Source organism: Dendrobates tinctorius, unplaced genomic scaffold (assembly GCF_039654945.1).
Source record: "Dendrobates tinctorius isolate UK_male_01 unplaced genomic scaffold, ASM3965494v1 ptg000102l, whole genome shotgun sequence".
NCBI classification, from domain to species: Eukaryota; Metazoa; Chordata; class Amphibia; order Anura; family Dendrobatidae; genus Dendrobates; species Dendrobates tinctorius.
Genome location: NW_027361770.1, coordinates 24,178,621 through 24,190,956, shown reverse-complemented (window position 1 = coordinate 24,190,956; position 12,336 = coordinate 24,178,621).

Below are 12,336 nucleotides of genomic sequence, written 5' to 3'. Positions count from 1 at the left end.
ACAGCCATGTATAGATTCCACATGCAGCTGTTGCAGGCACATGTCAGATGTATAGATTAGCTGACATGTGCCCGGAAAGGTGTGGGCTCCAGTGTTGAGGGAGGGAGGGAGTCCGACATGGGCGTACTATTACACCCAACGTTGTGAAGGGGTTAAAAAATTGCAGAAAACCCTCCTTTTCTGTTTCAGATGTCCTCCCAACCTATGAGACAAGCTAGGCAAGGCAAATGAGGACCAAACTTACTATAGTAATCCAAACATTTTTTCATACTCAAAAGAGAGGTATTGTCCCATGTCTACATTGTGTGCAATGCAGCAATATCCTCAAAGGTGACAAAATTTTACATCTACACACAGAGATAGGGATTCCAATTAAAGGATTCTTCACATGTGAATCCTCATACATGAGCTATGCAATCAAATGTCCGTGAGAGGGAACACTAAACACATCTGAGGTAGAATCTCCCAACATAAAACCAATATAAGTAGCAAAACAAGACATCTACGCCTACCCTTTCAATTTCATTTAAAAAAATCACAGTGGCCGAGCTTTGGCTTCAGGTCCAGAATGAAATTTCAATTCCAAGGAGCGGACAAGATCACATTAAACAACTTAAGAGAGGATCCTTTTGGATACACACTCTCCAGACCATTGGAACCTAAGGGTCTGAAAAGTGATGCTTCTAGTTTTCTGTGATGATTGTACCCCAACCACTTGCTGATGAATTTTTCTTTGTTCTACAAAATATCTAATTTTCAAATCGTGGACTGCTGAATTGCTTTTCTGATATATTTCTTCTCCCTCTTTCCTTCTCCCTTTCAACATTTTCCGTCCCCCATTCTTCCCTCTTTTCCCCCCACCATTTTACATCTCTCATTCCTTCCAATCATTTTGTTAAGTACAACCCCCTCATTTGCCACATATAATTCCTGTCTACCTGTCACTGTAATTGTGGCGCCCTGAGGGTCTGGTCGCCACAGAGGTACTGCACCTCATCCAGAGGTGTGGTATCCCACCCTCAGGTAAGAAGGGATCACCACTCAGGACTCCTCACACTGCACTCAATACACACACTAGCTAGTCAGGGCACCTGGACGTACCCTTCGGGAGGATGGCCTCATTCCAGACTGGCTAGGAAAGGGGGTGGGGGAGTTAGTGTGGAAGGTAGGTAGAGTGGGAGGAGCTTAGGTAGTGGAGTGATAGTTAGGCATCCAATCAGAGAGAGAAAGGTGACAGTTGGAGGGTGGAGCTAGTCTGAGGTAAATAGATCTTTCCAGAGAGTAGTCAGTTGGTGACAGGACCAGCGAGAGAGCAGGATTGCTGTAGAGGACTGTGGGTGTGTTAGGGCTGGCGGAATGCACCAAATTATAAAATAGTAGTAGGTGCGTTCTCAGCCCAGGGTCCACCATGCAGAGGTGGTACTCTGCTGCTAGATAATGGTGGAAGAATTAAGCGGTGTGAAAACAGTCACACGTGGGTTACATCACCCAATGTAAACAGAAGCGAACTCTGTTAATGCACAGAGCCACACAACCGCTGAACCTAGATGCCGGAGCCTGTTTAGCTCACACAGCCCCGCCAAAAGAGCGCACAGTGTATGGCCACAGAACTCTACCCCATGGACACGGGGTTAGAGTCCTTCTAGGCCCACTGAGCTCGGCGTCGCTGCCGCGAGCGCCGCTATAGACGCTGGCTATGAGGTGTGGAGTACGTGCACTGAGGCGTGCCGAGTCCCTGGTGAGGACTGATGCCTGACTCAACCTCTGACCTACCTATGCCTAAGCCTGGGCGCTAGCAGGCTAGGCTGCACAACACATGCGTACCAAGGGTAGGGGTTTCTTAATGAGTCATTCACCAGAGACATTCATACGTGCATACATCACTCACTCCACATAGTCTGTAAATTCAGTCTATCCTAGCGCATGGCCGAGCGGCCATGAGAACCTTTTATAGCCGCAATCGTCCGGGACCTTCCTGGCTTCTCGGATGGGCCAATCCGAACACTAGCAGGACCTAAGCACGTGACCTTCGATCTCCAATGGGAGATCACTCCACGGGCATGCTCAGTGGCCCGACATGGGGACTTAGTCCCTGGAGAATCTTGCTGCTGAGCAGCATGTATTGCCATAGCTGTGCCAGAGGTGGCAGCAGCAAGCAAACCCACGGAGCTGGTCTGGGCAGATCGCCTGGACCGACGAGTTTGCTGAGCAACCTCCTCTGCAGTTGGAGAGGAATGGGAGACAGCTGGAAGTAAGGCTCGGGATTCCCGCTGTACAGCGACAGAGATCTGACACCTAACATTACCCCCCTCCCAGGCCCCATCCTCTCTGAGCCTCTCTCTGCTCAAATTCTGCAATGAGAAGAGGAGCGTGGATGTTTTCCACCAGCTCCCAGGTCCATGTCTCTGGACCATGACCCTTCCAATCCACCAAGTAAAATTTTTTTGCCCCGCATCATCTTGCATCCCACGATGGCATTGACCTCAAACTCTTCTGACGACAGGTCTGATGTCCCGACACAGGGCTCAGAACACCGGGACATGTGCACCAGCTTAAGGAGAGACACATGAAAAATGTCCGAAATAGTCAAGTGTGGTGGAAGAGCCAGGCGGTAGACCACAGGGTTGATCTGCTCGAGGACCTTGAAAGGGCCAATATAGCACAGTGCAAACTTAGCGGATTCCACCCTCAGCCTGATGTTTCGAGCGGAGAGCCATACTAAGTCGCCAGGGGCGAAGGTCAGAGCCGGGCGCCGGCGAGAGTCAGCGGAGGAACTCATTCTCTCCTTGGAGGCCCAGAAAGCATCTTGCGTGCGATCCCAAATGTCACGAGCCTCCACCGCCCAGTCTGCCACCCTAGCTAGAGTCGGTGGACGACACGGGCACAGGGACGCGTGGATGATGGCCGTAATTTAAGAGGAAAGGGGTCTGACCGGTGGAGTCAGCCACAGCGTTGTTCAAGGCGAACTCCGCCCACGGCAGCAAGGGTGCCCAATCATCCTGCCTGGCCAAGACAAAATGTCACAGATATGTCACCAGGGTCTGGATGGCTCTCTCAACCAACCCGTTCGTCTCGGGATGATAGGCCGAGGAGAGATTTGGCTCAATGCTGAGCAGAGAACAGAGCACTCTCCAGAACCGAGATGCAAACTGAGGACCCCGGTCGCTGACAATCTTATCAGGCATGCCGTGCAGGCGGAAAACATGTTTAATAAACAACACTGCCAGGCCCCGTGCCGAAGGTAGCCGAGAGAGTGGTACCAGATGCACCATCTTGGAGAAATGATTGGTGCCCACCCAAATGACAATGCTGCCACTGGACCTGGGCAGACTCACCACAAAGTCCATACCGACCATCTCCCAGGGCCTGTCAGCAACCGGCAGAGGATAAAGTAACCCAGTGGGCCGCTGCCGAGAGGGCCGATTCTGGGCGCAAGAGACACACGCCCGTATATCGTCCCTGACATCACGGGCCATATGCGGCCACCAGTACGTCCTCGCCAGAAGCTCAGAGGTCCGTTTGGTCCCAAAATGTCCACCCAGCCTGGACGAATGAGCCCAAGAGAGGACCTCCGATCGCAGATGGGCAGGGACAAAAGTCTTGCCCGGAGGTACAGACTCTAGGGCGACCGGAGCCACAGGCTCTCAGACGGGACTATCAGCCAAGGCTCCTCCTCCTCCTCCTACTCCGATGACACCACGGAGTGGGAGAGAGCATCAGCTCGGATGTTCTTCTCCCCGGAGATAAAATGCAGGGTGAAGTGGAATCGGGAGAAGAACAAGGACCATCTGGCCTGGCGAGAATTCAGCTGCTGGGCTGTTTGTAAATAGACCAAATTCTTGTGGTCGGTGAACACCTGGAAAGGGTGGCGAGCCCCCTACAGGAGGTGTCTCCACTCTGAAAAGGCCAATTTCATTGCTAGCAACTCCCTGTCCCCGATGGAATAATTCCTCTCCGCCGGTGTGAAGGTCTTGGAGAAGAAGAAGCATGGGTGCTTCCGACCTCGCAAGTCCTTCTGGAACAGGACCGCTCCAGCACCGACGGAAGAGCCATCCACCTCCAGAATGAAGGGTTTATCCACATTGGGGCGATGTAGAATGGGAGTGCTAGCGAAATGGGATTTAATAGAGGCGAGGGCCTTGGAGACAGGTTCTGACCACAACTTGGGGTTTGCACCCTTCTTGGTGAGGGCTACCAAGGGCGCTACCAAAGTTGAGAAGTGGGGAATGAATTGGCGATAGTAATTTATGAACCCCATAAAGCGCTGCACCGCTTTGAAAGAATGGGGTTCCTGCCAATCCATCAAACTGCCTGTAGCTTGGCAGGATCCATGGCCAAACCTTGGGCAGAGATGATATAGCCCAAGAAAGGCAAGGACTCCTGCTCAAACACACACTTCTCCAACTTGGCATAGAAGGAGTTTGCCCGCAGGAGGTCGAAAACTTTGCAAACATCTCTCCGGTGGGAGTCAATATCTGGAGAGTAGATGAGAATATCATCCAGATAGACTACTACCGAGGTGGTAAGCATCTCCCAGAAGATATCATTCATAAAGTCTTGGAAGATGGCTGGGGCATTAGAGCCCGAAGGGCATCACCAGATATTCATAATGACCGTCTCTGGTGTAAAATACCATCTTACATTTGTCCCCCTCACGGATGCGAATCAGGTTGTAAGCCCCCCGCAGATCAAGTTTGGTAAACACTCTTGCTCCCCGTAGCCTATCAAACAGCTCGAATATCAGGGGTAGAGGATACTTATTCTTAATGGTGATGACGTTAAGACCCCTGTAATCGATGCAAGGACATAGTTCCCTACTCTTCTTCTGGACGAAGAAGAATCCCGCCCCCGCTGGTGACACTGCCTTCCTAATGAATCCTCTTGCCAGATTCTCCCTGATGTATTGAGACATGGCCTCTGTCTCCGGGAGAGATAGGGGATAGACTCAACCCCGGGGAGAGGCTCAGCACCAGGCAAGAGGTCAATAGGACAGTCATAGGGGCGATGCGGTGGAAGTGTCTCCGCCGTCTTTTTGGAGAACACGTCCGCATACTGTCGATAGTGTTTGGGAAGCGAGGAAAGATCTGCGGTGACCTCGGTGGAGGCAACCTGGATGCATTCCCTCAGACATCTACCCTCACATCACTTACTCCAACCAAGAATTCTCCCCGAGGACCACTCTATATGGGGAGAGTGATACCGCAACCAGGGGACTCCTAGAAGGATCTGGTCAATACCCTCGGGCATAACGAGGAGGGATTTCATCTCCTGATGAGATGGAGACACAGAGAGTAACAGTGAAGCGGTTTGGTGGGTAATCTGCGAGGGCAGAGTCGCACCATTCAGTACTCTGACGGTGACTGGCTTGGACATCATTAGCAGTGGTATCGCGTGCCGTTGAGCGAAGGCAGAAGACATAAAATTGCCCTCCGCTCCGGAATCCATGCAAACCTCCACCTCCAGAGTGGAAGAACCAAACCCAAGTGTCCCCTTAAAGAACAACTTGGAGGAAAACACAGCAGATTCTAGTGAGCCGCTTCCTACGGCCACTAGGGGAGAGCGTCTTCCCAGCCGCTGTGGGCACTGGTTGACAAAGTGACTGGACTGCCGGCAACCATGACAGATCACAGGGGCTCGAGCAGGCTGGGGCCTGGATCCCTCACGGGAAGCCCCTGACGCTCGGACGCCCGATCAGAAGATTCCAGAGGTTTAGCAAAACTGGGTGCCAACCTAAACCTCTGCCCACACTGGAACCGCTCCAACCTTCGCTCGGCAAAGCGAAGGTCTAAACGGGTGGAGACGGTGATAAGCTCCTCCAGTGTAGCAGATATCTCCCTCGTGGCCAGAGCGTCCTTCACCTGGCCAGCCAAACCTCTCCAGAATGCCGGAATGAGGACCTTATCTGGCCATGCTAACTCCGAGGCCAGCATCCAGAACTGGATGGCAAAGTACCTGACCATGGACAAACCCTATGACAATACCAGCAGCCAGAGCGCGGTGTCATGGGTGACTCGCGGTCGCAGGAAGACATGCTTCAGAGTGTCCAAGAACCGAGAGGCACTCTGCACCACATGATCACCATGCTCCCACAGCGGTGTGGCCCACTCCAAAGCCCTGCCCGACAAGAGGGAAATAATAAATCCCACTTTGGCCCACTCGGAGGGGAATCGTGCTGCCAGCAGCTCCAGCTGTATCGAGCACTGGCTCACGAAACCCCTACAAGAGGCACTATCACCCGAGAACTTCTCGGGCAGTGGGAGGCGGGACAAAGTCAGGGCAGGGATGGCAGTGGTCACACGGGAGACAGCGTCTGTGGCTGCCTGAACAGCGACCACAGTAACATCCGCAGCTGAGGCTGGACGCTCGAGAGCCGCCAACCTGCCCTGCAGCTGCCGGATGTACTGCAGCAGTCGCTCTTCGTCCGCCATTACTAGCCAGACCCTGGCACTAGGATAATGTTAGGGCTGGCGGAATGCACCAAATTATAAAATAGTAGTAGGTGCGTTCGCAGCTCGGGGTCCACCGTGCAGAGGTGGTACACTGCTGCTAGATAATGGTGGAAGAATTAAGCGGTGTGAAAACAGTCACACGTGGGTTACGTCACCCAATGTGAACAGAAGTGAACTCTGTTAATGCACAGAGCCGCACAACCGCTGAACGTAGATGCCGGAGCCTGTTTAGCTCACAGAGCCCGTCCAAAAGAGCGCACAGTGTATGGCCACAGAACTCTACCCCATGGACACGGGGCTAGAGTCCTTCTAGGCCCACTGAGCGCGGCGTCGCTGCCGCGAGCGCCGCTATAGACGCTGGCTATGAGGTGTGGAGCACATGCACTGAGGCGTGCCGAGTCCCTGGTGAGGACTGATGCCTGACTCAACCTCTGACCTACCTACGCCTAAGCCTGGGCGCTAGCAGGCTAGGCTGCACAACACATGCGTACCAAGGGTAGGGGTTTCTTAAAGTCTTAATGAGTCATTCACCAGAGACATTCATACGTGCATACATCACTCACTCCACATAGCCTGTAAATACAGTCTATCCTAGTGCATGGCCGAGCAGCCATGCGAACCTTTTATAGCCACGAGCGTCCGGGACCTTCCTGGCTTCTCGGATGGGCCAATCCGAACACGAGCAGGACCTGAGCACGTGACCGATCTCCAATGGGAGATCACTCCACGGGCATTCTCAGTGGCCCGACATGGGGACTTAGTCCCTGGAGAATCTTGCTGCTGAGCAGCATGTATTGCCATATCTGTGCCAGAGGTGGCAGCAGCAAGCAAACCCACGGAGCTGGTCTGGGCAGATCGCCTGGACCGACGAGATTGCTGAGGTTCTCTTCTGCGGCTGGAGAGGAATGGGAGACAGCTGGAAGTAAGGCTCAGGATTCCCGCTGTGCAGCGACAGAAATCTGACGCCTAACATTGTGGAACTGAGAGAAACATCTTGTCCACTCTTCTGGACTGGCAAGAAGGGGTCCTAGGGGCATGGGTAGTGCGACTGGCCACCAGTGGAGCCCGCATCTCAGAAGGGAAGGATCTGGCCGAAGTGGGGGAGCCAGCCCCTTAAACTAGAGGAGGATTATAGGACTCAGCTAGGAAGCCGGAGGCTGAGGTAACTTTAAGTGCCACAGCCACAAGCACCCTCCAAAAGGCAGCGGTATGAGTAATGGACCTCGGGGCCTGACCCACGTCACCTGAGGAGATCCGTGGCTACTAGCTGGGGGCACTACTTGTGAAGGCGCGGGGCAGGGAAAGTAAGGAGAATTCAGCGCAGAGACATGACCTTGAGAGAAGACACAAGGAGGAATCCTGAAAGGTGTACCCAATCTGCCTGGGCGTTTGCCAGACCCCTCCCTCAGAGGACGCAGCACTAAGTTGACTAACGTGTACACGAAACTTGTGAGTAAAAACCCAGAAACTGTGCCTAACTGTGTCCTTGGAGTTATTTTACAACTGCCTGCCTCACACTGCAAACACCATCACCGGCTCAACTGCCCTAGGACACAGCTCTACCTGTGGAGAGCTTTACCATCCCTTCTGCCCTAACACCGTCCCAGAGGGTCTGCAGAGCAGCGTCAGCTTAACACCTGTATTGCCGAATACCACAGGTGGCGTCACGAATCCCCTTTTCCCCTATTAATAATCCTACCATCTTCCCCCTTCATCTTAACTTCCACCATTTACATTGGACCCCCAGGGCCACGGACCGGGTCACCATCACCACCGTGATACACTTACCATTCAAAGAGCCTGAAAGCCACGGTACCGAGTACCCCCGGGCATGCTGGGTGTTCAATAATCCCACCCTCCTATTATGCAGCACGATGCAGTCCTGGTGCATCACTCTATTTTCATCTACTAGTTACTCCATATGACATTGCTTATGGAAGCGCCTTACACAATCCCATTTCATGTATTTCCAGAACCCACCCTGTATATATGTCACCCATCCCATTATTCAAAATTGTGCACCAGTAGCCCTCTCATACAGTGCCACACAAGCAGTGATGGACATTGTGCTTACCGCAGTGCTGCTCCACCCTTATATAACTCTTCCTATTCAATCTAGTAAGCATGTTACAATCTAACAATCTACCACTCCATCATTTTGTTATCATTCCATGTTATATCATATTACAATGTACCATATTACTGTATGTTTTAACCTTTTTTATTTCATTCCCTGGCACTATAGGAATTCAGTGTACAAAGGTGCATCTCACAAAATTAGAATATCATGAAAAAGTTAATTTATTGCAGTTCTTCATTACAAAAAGTGAAACTCGCATATTATAGTCATTACAGAGTGATCTATTTCAAGTGTTTATTTCTGTTTATGTTGATGATTATAGCTTACAGCCAATGAAAACCCAAAAGTCATTATCTCAGTAAATTAGAATACTTTATAACTAGAGATGAGAGAATTTGTTCAGATTTTGTCCTCGAATTTGATTTTGACATATTCGAGCCATATTCAAGCAATATTCATGCCAAATGTATGTCTTATGATCGGTTCCGAACATAATCTGTAATTTTTACTCCCATTGACTCTAATGATGTTTGGCTGTGTTTGACGAATATTGCGAAAACAATATTCCATACTGATCGTATCTGGAACAAATTCGCTCATCTCTATTTATAACACCAGCTTGAAAAATTATTTTAAAATCCGAAATATTAGTAACATAGTTATTAAGGTTGAAGAAAGACTGTAAGTCCATCTATTTCAACCCATATCCTATCCTCCCTTGCCCTAACATGTTGATCCAGAGGAAGGCAAAAAAACCCCATGTGGCAAACAGTAAGCTTCAAATTGGGGAAAAAAATTCCTTCCCGACTCCACATACAGCAATCAGACTAGCTCCCTGAGTCAACGCAATGTTAAGGAAACTAGTGTATCTACCCTGTAATATTATACTTTTCAAGAAAGGCATCCAGTCCCTTCTTAAATTTTAGTAGAGAATCACTCATTACAACATCATATGGCAGAGAGTTCAATAGTCTCACAGCTCTTACAGTAAAGAATCAGTGTCTGTGAGTATGCTTAAACCTTCTCTCCTCCAGACGTAGAGGGTGCCCCCTTGTCCCCGTCACAGGTCTAAGAGTAAAAAGATCATTAGAAAGGTCTTTGTATTGTCCCCACATATATTTATACATTGTAATAAGATCTCCCCTAAGCCTTCGATTCTCCAAACTAAATAACCCCAAGTGTAATAACCTGTCTTGGTATTGCAGACCCCCTAGTTCCCTAATAACCTTGGTCGCTCTTCTCTGCACCCGCTCCAGTTCAGCTATGTCTTTCTTATACACCGGAGACCAGAACTGTACACAGTATTCTAAGTGTGGTCGCACTAGTGACTTATATAGAGGTAAAATTATGTTCTCCTCATGAGCATCTATGCCTCTTTTAATGCATCCCATTATTTTATTTGCCTTTGCAGCAGCTGCCTGACACTGGCCACTAAATGTGAGTTTGTTATACACCCAGGTCTTTTTCAGTGACAGTTTTGCCTAGTGTTTTACAATTAAGCACATAATTATACATCTTGCTCGTTCTACTCAAGTGCATGACCTTACATTTATCCCCTTTAAAGCTCATTTGCCATTTATCAGCCCAAGCTTCTAGTTTACATAAATCCTCCTGTAATATAAAATTGTCCTCCTCTGTATTGATTACCCTGCAGAGTTTAGTGTCATCTGCAAATATTGAAATTCTACTCTCTATGCCCCCTACAAGGTCATTAATAAATATGTTAAAAAGAAGCGGGCCCAAAACTGACCCCTGTGGTACCCCACTGCTAACCGTGACCCAGTCCAAGTGTGCTCCATTAATAACCACCCTTTGTTTCCTATCCCTGAGCCAGCTCTTAACCTACCTACACATATTTTCCCCTATCCCCATTGTTCTCATTTTATGTATCAACCTTTTGTGTGGCACCGTATCAAAAGCTTTTGAAAAGTCCATGTACACCACGTCATTCCCTTGGTCCAGTCCTGAACTTACCGCTTCATAAAAACTTGTCAGATTAGTCTGACAGGAACGGTCCCTTGTAAACCCATGTTGTTATTGGGTCATGAGGTTATTCTTCTCCAAATACTCCACTATAGTATCTCTTAGAAAACCCTCCAGGATTTTACCCACAGTTGAGGTTAAACTTACTGGCCTATAATTTCCAGTTTCACTTTTAGAGCCCTTTTTGAATATTGGTACCACATTTGCTATGCGCCAGTCCTGTGGAACAGACCCGGTCGCTATAGAGGCTCTTGATATCAGAAATAATGGTTTGTCTATTACATTACTTAGTTCTCTTAATACTCGTGGGTGTATGCCATCTGGACCCAGAGATTTATCTATTTTAATCTTATTTAGCCGGTTTTGCACCTCTTCTTGTGTCAGATTGGTGACCCTTTAATATAGGGTTTTCTTTGTCATTCATTTCACCTAGCATTTCATTTTCCACTGTGAATACCGTGGAGAAGAAGGTGTTTAATATATTAGCTTTTTCCTCCTCATCTACAACCATACTTTCCTCACAATTTTTTAATGGGCCTACACTTTCACTTTTGATTCTTTTACTATTGATATAGTTGAAGAACAGCTTGGGATTAGTTTTCCTCTCCTTAGCAATATGCTTCTCTGGTTCCTTACTGTGCAAATGTCACAAAGTATCTGATCTACCATGAGCAAAACAGCACAGAGACAAACATCAAAACTTCTGGAACAAGGTAATTTGGAGTGATGAGACCAAAATGTAACTTTTTAGGCACAACCATAAAAGTTACATTTGGAGAGAGGTAACCAAGGCCTATGATTAAAGGAACACCATTCCTACTGTAATACATGGAGATGGATTGCTGATGTTTTGGGGATGTGTGAGCTACAAAGGCACCGGAAACATTCAAAGTTGAAGGAAAGAAAAACACAGGATGTTATCAGCAAATACTGTAGGCAAATTTGCAATCATCAGCCCGGAAGTTACACATGGGATGTACTTGGACGTTCCAACATGAAAATTCTTTACTTGTCGGATGGATAGAGTCCTTTTCAATGGGAAATAGGGATAAAGCAACAGTATTGATTCGATTTATCTATATATTTTACTCATTGTTAGGCATCAGGTTCCTATCTCTGCACAGGAGGAATCCCAAGCATTGCCTTCTGTGGTCTCCCATTCAGTCGTGACAGCAGAGGAGGCTGCTCAGCAAAGGCATCGATCCTGACGTCTTGCTCAAGCTAGTGCTGTCAGGTTAATTGCTGCTGCTACCTCTGGTTCAGCTTTAGCAATCCGCATTAGTCAACAACGAGCAGCTCTGGAGGCTAAGTCCTTTTTGCAGCCTACTGAGCATGCCCGTGGGACGACCTCTCATTGGAGGTCAGAGGTCACTTGCTCAGGTCCTCGAGCAGCTCGGATTAGACCATCAGGAAGGTCCCGGAAGGACACTGATATAAAAGACTCACATGGCCGCTCGGCCATGCACTAATATAGACTAATATGGCTAAGTGTGTGTGTGATGATGGATGCTTGTGACAGGTGCCTGACTCATCCTCACACATGCTAGCACCAGAGTGTGCCACTCTACCTAAGGCACTATGCTACCGCATGTACAGGAGCATTCGTTAGAGCGGCGCCATGCTCGTCTTATGCGCTTTCCAGTCCTAAGCTTAGGCTGGTTAGTGGCGTCCGCCAGAGCTGCGCTGTACGCACTTAGTGCGGTAAGCAACTATTTGCTGCATCCTGTGACTGTTAACAGGGCATAGCATTCTACAAGCGTCTGTGCAGGCATCACAGTTGTGGTGCTGAACGCTAGTGGGACTAGAGGGACTCTAACCCTGTGT